Genomic DNA, 6,312 nt, shown 5'->3' on the forward strand with positions numbered 1-6,312 from the left:
GAAGAATTCCATATATCACTTGTAAATCTTTAAATGTTCCCCGAGACCACTTATGTCCTTTGAATCCCCACAATTACATAGTGGCTGGTGTGTGGGTGGTGCATCCCTAATTTGCAAGCCAAGAAAAATACAAGGCATCTCTGCCTTTCTGTTAAACCTTTTATTGTGCCCGAGCCCACAGCACAGTGAGAACCACTTTATATGAAGCAAAACAAAATGATTAATGTAACAGTAGGACATACAGCATAAGTTCACAAAGACAAATGATCCTTTGTTGTATGGGTGTATTTTCCAGAACTTCCCAGGCACTCAAGGCATTTGGTAATGAGGGGAAAGGGAATTTGATTGAGCCACTGGTTCTTTCTATTGCTCTTAACTCTATGGTGGTCACTGAGTGTAAATGCATGTTCAGCCTATTGAGATGACCTGGATATAGATTTTTCTTTTGTTTGGGATGCATATGAGAACTGACCAGGGTTGAGGTCAAGCTATTCAAAGGGAAGTCTAATATCGGCATACTTTCCTTTGTCCTTGCAAGGCTGTGGAAAATCCACTTCAAGCTGTTTCCTATTTAGAACCTATGGGATGTCTAGTTAATCACATGGATGCATAAAAATGTGAAAGCTCTGTTAACAACTATTAAATGAATCTCCTGGAAAAGAAATGCTAGTGGATTAAAACTAGCACATTTTTTAAGCATACTGAACAAGCAGGATTTGTGTATAAAAATTATTTGTATTTCATATCTTTGTGAATTTTTTTTACACAAGGAAACAGGCTATTTGCATAAAATACAATTTTTTGTTTAAAAAATAGGGTTGGATACCACCTTTCCGCCTAGGCAGAAGTGGATCATATCTTCTTGCCTTTCTCTTTAGCCAGTTGCCTCCTCGATTCCACAAAAAGGTTAATCCAAAAATCACGTCACCTTATGGCTGTGGTGGAGAGAAGAATCAGGTGAGAGGCTTCCTCACTCCTACTGCAGCTGCAGAAAGCGGTTACGACCCAACATATAATCTTTTATCATGCTACATTTATTCAAAGCCATGAGAAGTCAGATTTTGTCTACATTGTTAGGATTTTTTCTAAAAATCATCTTACTTGCATTAAACACTGTAATTTCTGTCAGAAGCAAGATCAGTTTTGTTAACAATAGACAGACACTGATCATTGCAGTTAATTATTAGCAGAAATTGCTCGGCGAAACTCTATATCTGTAAGGAATTATATAATTGCTTTTGCATGGTTTGTACTGGTTCTTCTTCTTTTTTTTGTTGCTAAATTATTTTATTTGACAGCATCATTATAAACAGTCTTGACAAATACAATTGCTTCAAGTGCCTACTTTGTTCTCTAGGATTCAGTTTCCTGGGACTCAGTATTGTAAGTTACTATATGGTATACAAAATCTACAGATGCAGATGAAATGACAGCTGCAGGGCATGCTGTATAAACTAAAACGAGAGAGAGAGAGAAAGAGAGCAAGTGAGAGAGAGACCTTTCAGGACTCTTGCATATTGTGTCTGTAAAAAATATTCCTGACTGTCAGACCTCAGCACCTCGTCGCGTTTCTTGCATAGGGAACTTCACTCCAGACGTAGTCGCGAAGTTTTATTAAGAAAGCCAGCGAGTTCAGCAAGACATAGAAACTTAAGGCTAGAATACAGACGTGGGGAAATACTGGTCCATTTATAGGGTACATACAATGGGGCTGATTAGTTCAGGGTACAGTACAAAAGAACGAGGAGAGGCAGAGTTGTCTTGATAGTTCAGATACAAGGAAACAATACGGAAGTTAACAGCCGGTAACTACTTAAGAAAACACATACAAGAAATTAACGCGTGCAATAGCTAGATGATCTCCAGGGCTCCCAGGCATTGTTCCGCGGGACCTGGTATCATACTAGCGATTACTCGGGTGGGTCTCCATTGTGGTGCAGATGCCGGGGGGGGGGGAAGGGCAGAGGCAGAACGCCAGAAAGCCTTAGCTGACACTGACCTACGGTGGGCTTATGAAGGAGGACAGACAGATCAAAACGCTCTAATGGTCCATCAGATCAAAACCACTAATGGTCCATCAGGCTTGTTTTTATCTAAATATCCACCTGGAAGGTACTTGAAGCTTTAGGATGGAGACGGAAAGGAACAAATTGTGTAGTTTTGCATTTGGCCCGAAGGGAAAAAAAGAAAGCAATCCGAGTTTCAGAGGCAGTGACAGCCTTATAGGCTGAAGGCTGCTGTGGCAGATTTTTGGGGGACTGAAGATGATATAGGATTAGCAGTTTCTGCATCACATGCCTCATTGCTTCCCTCATTGCTTTACCTGTAAATGGATATTACAGAAGTACCTTAAGTCTCCACAAATGTCTCCTCTCAGGCGTCACACCCTGTAAAGCTGCTCTAGAACTTCTTCCCACTTGGATAAATAGGGAGTGCCCTGAGCAGTCATGAAGATAAGACTGTAACTCTAAATTTCTATATACATAAACTTCAACATATACATTTCTCTCTCCCCATATAGCTGTCAAAAGCTACCAAAATAGGGTTGCCAACCTCCAGGAACTATCTGGCAATCTCCTGCTATTACAACTGATCTCCAGCCAATATAGATCAGTTCACCTGGAGAAAATGGCCGCTTTAGCAATTGGACTCGATGGCATTGAAGTTCCTCCTCTCCCCAAACCCCGCCATCTTCAGGCTCCACCCCAAAAACCTCCCACCAATAGCGAAGAGGGACCATTATTTTAGAATTTTGTTCCCTGCAAGCCAGTCAGTTTGTTGAATAAAATATAGGCCCTGCCCTCAATTTGGAAGTTAAATTTAAATGTAAAGACAATTAATTCAAAAACAATATTATTATTATAGTGAGCATTTATTTTTGAGTTTGCACTTTCAGCAAGCTACCCTGTGTCTTCAAAATGTCTCTAGGTAAATCATTGCATTGACGTGCTACAGGGGAATTTGCAAGTGACATGGTGAAGTTAAACAGTTTGGCATACATTTAGCTGAAGGCGTCTTTCAGCTTAAACTTCTACAAATTAACTGTGTTTGATTTAAAAGCATATTATTTGCCTCTGCATTCTGTGGGAGGTGAAACTGTTTGTTATGATTGTGTTCCCTAATTTAGACATCCTCTAATTGAGGATATTTGCCAATTGAATGGTTTGTTTGCCTTGTTTGCAAAGCTGCTGTGTGTTCACAGCCCTCTTTGAATCCGCTCTTCCAAGGCAGGAGAGAGAAAAGCTATAGGCTTACATGGAAAAAAAATATTGGGTTGGTTCCAGCCGGCTTTTTCACTCAATTTCACCTAATTCCTCGCCTTACTAAGCCTCATTCCGTGTGGCTTTTGTCCTTGCAGGTTCTATGATACGCAGCCAACATTTTTGGTGGCCAGTGGCTCCTTTATTTTTAAATAATGGAAAAGCTGTTGGATCCAACGCAATAACTGCACTTGCACATGACAATTGACTTAAGAGCACAGCAATTTATACCTGAACAATCTTGTCCTAGTATTTTCCATACAAGATGAATGTTCTTTGTGCAAAGCAGATCATCTGCCCACTGATCCTCTGTCACTAAACCAGCATATGCTGCTCCAAAAGGTGGGGCAGTGAAAAATGGCAGATCTTTGTGGAAAATGGCTGTTTGTGTGTAGTTGATGACTGCAGAAGCCTCCTTGCGACTGCTTGTAGAATAGCTATCGTGCAGCGTCTTATTTGTATATAGCCCAACACTGGCGGTTGACATTGATTTGACATTTGTTAGCACCCATGTCCTGGCAACAGGGTTGTCAGCCAGGAGCTGGCAACCGGTGGGATCAGTTCACCTGGTGGGAGTCCAGGGGGTGGGGACACGGCACACCATTGTGTGACTGCATGATATCACTTCTGGGAAAACCTGGATGTCATTTCACACCTCTCTAGGAATCTCTAGATACAGCATGATATCACTTGATGACAATTCTCCCCCTCCTTCCAGCTGGCTGCTGGAGTAGTGGCAGGAAATGGGAGCTTGGGCAGGGGATCCTCTGCCCTAGTAGGAACTTGATAAGCCCACCTGGCATCACTGTGTGTGTAAAGTGCCGTCAAGTCACAGCCAACCCATGGCGACTCTAACAGAGGTGGTTTGCCAGGGCATCACTGACTAGAGCCCTAATAAATTGCTTCTGAATGAAGCTCCTGCTTTAACCATTTACAGTACCTTCACTCATGCTCTCGGTCCTCTTTCTCAATACCCATTCCCTCTCCCAGTGGCACAGAGCCCCGTGGCGCAGAGTGGTCAGCTGCAGTACTGCAGTCAAAAGCTCTGCTCACGACCTGAGTTCGATCCCAACAGAAGTTGGTTTCAGGTAGCCGGCTCAAGGTGGACTCAGCCTTCCATCCTTCTGAGGTCGGTAAAATGAGGACCCAGCTTGCTGGGGGTAAAGGGAAGATGACTGGGGAAGGCACTGGCAAACCACCCTGTAAACAAAGTCTGCCTAGGAAATGTCGGGATGTGACATCACCCCATGGGTCAGAAATGACCCGGTGCTTGCACAGGGGACTACATTTACCTCCCAGTGGGCCCAATCTAGCTATGGTGGCGGCTGTTGCTGTTCCTGGATTCCTGCTGTTCCTGGATTCCTGGGTTAAGTTCTCTCCTCCCTCTCTGTCTGGGCCCAATATGGCAACAGCAAGCTGGTGATGAGCAACAGTGGGAAAAAAAAGTGGAAAGCATCAGGAAAGGAAATGGCAGCAAGCAGAAGAAATGTTCTGCTGTCACTTGGCCTGGAGAGGAACTACCTCCAGGCCAGACAGCCTAGTCTTCCTCATGTATGTATGTGAACAGGTTCCACTGAAGCCCTGTTCATGTTACAGTGATTGAACATACAGCCTGCATGTATGTGTGCACACCTGTTTGTAAGGAAGAACCAATGCACATCCACATAAGAAATGATACCAGGGCCCAATACATGGATAAATGTGGGCTTTAAATCATAAGTTTATACAATGAATGTAACATGAAAATTACTCCGCACATGTATAAAGAAAAATCAGATGTATGCTGTATGTGTGTTTGCTTTAATTTGTGAATAGGCTTGAAAGGGGCACCATAGTAAAATGGCTTTAAAAAGTTATATGGTTTTTAAAGAGACACCACATAATATATCAGTAGTATCATGTTTTTTAAATCCAAGCCAGAGAAAATTAAGTACAAAAGAAGCATTTCAAAATGCCTTATTTGGGCAGCCGCTTGACTCTTAAAATGTTTGCTTCGCTGTTCAGGACAGCTTGCAAACTATGTAAAGCTCTTCAAAATCTCCAAGGCATGGAGAAAATGATTCAGCTTTTCCCATTCATGTTGTTTCCACAGTTTGACAATCCACTGGATCAGGAACTGGATTGGAGAGGCTCTCTTCTGACATAGCCTTAGTTATCTTTCAGGGGGGTAGGGTTGTCAAAAGGTACAAAGAAAAAAAATCTTGTCTGTTTAATAGAGGCTTAATGTGTAGAAATGTGCAGCTGAAACTTTTCATGGCATAAAGGTAAATTACATTGCCTGATAAATAACATCCCATTAAAGATGTTTTTTCCTCTCTCCAGGCAGTTGGCAACTCTTCCCAGGAACATTGTGCAGTGCCCTGCAAATTAAAACGACTGCAAATGCAAATATTGCTGTGAGAATGTAGCGGCATTTCTAGAGGATGAGTCCTGCATACTACAGCAACTTTGGAGGCAGTGGATTGGCAAACTATAGTAAGTCTATGAATGTGGGAAGCCTCCTGGGCTATTGACCAACTCCTTAAATAAAACTAAACCCCTCTATACTGGAATTGCTTACTTTATGCTCAGCTCCTATATTATCACTAGGTTTCAAGTAATGCATATTCCTCTTTGGAACAATTTTGTTTGGAAAAAACCACCATGGCAAAGTTGTGTGGAAAATATGTTTTTTATTATAAAACATACAGTATACTGATCTTAATATTATATAAAACACAGTAGAAATATCAGAGTCTTGTAAAGACCAATAATTTATACACTGAGACACAGTCCACTGCAATTCTTCTAGTCTCATTGTCTGATTGGAAAAAATAATAATATATAGAATGACTGAAATCTGCTAGGGATTCCCTAGCTGTGAGGCATTTGCATTGTTACAGTAATTATTGCTAAGTTGTCCTGGAATTAAATCAGAGGGTTGTTGTTTTTAATTGCTAATTGTTGATTCTGGAGACATGATAGAAGAATGAACACCAGGCAGTTAGAATTTATGTTCTGTAAAGGTTCAGCTATGTCTCAGCAGTGCAGGGGATGAAAGAAATAGTTTGTC

Source organism: Euleptes europaea, chromosome 16 (assembly GCF_029931775.1).
Source record: "Euleptes europaea isolate rEulEur1 chromosome 16, rEulEur1.hap1, whole genome shotgun sequence".
NCBI classification, from domain to species: Eukaryota; Metazoa; Chordata; class Lepidosauria; order Squamata; family Sphaerodactylidae; genus Euleptes; species Euleptes europaea.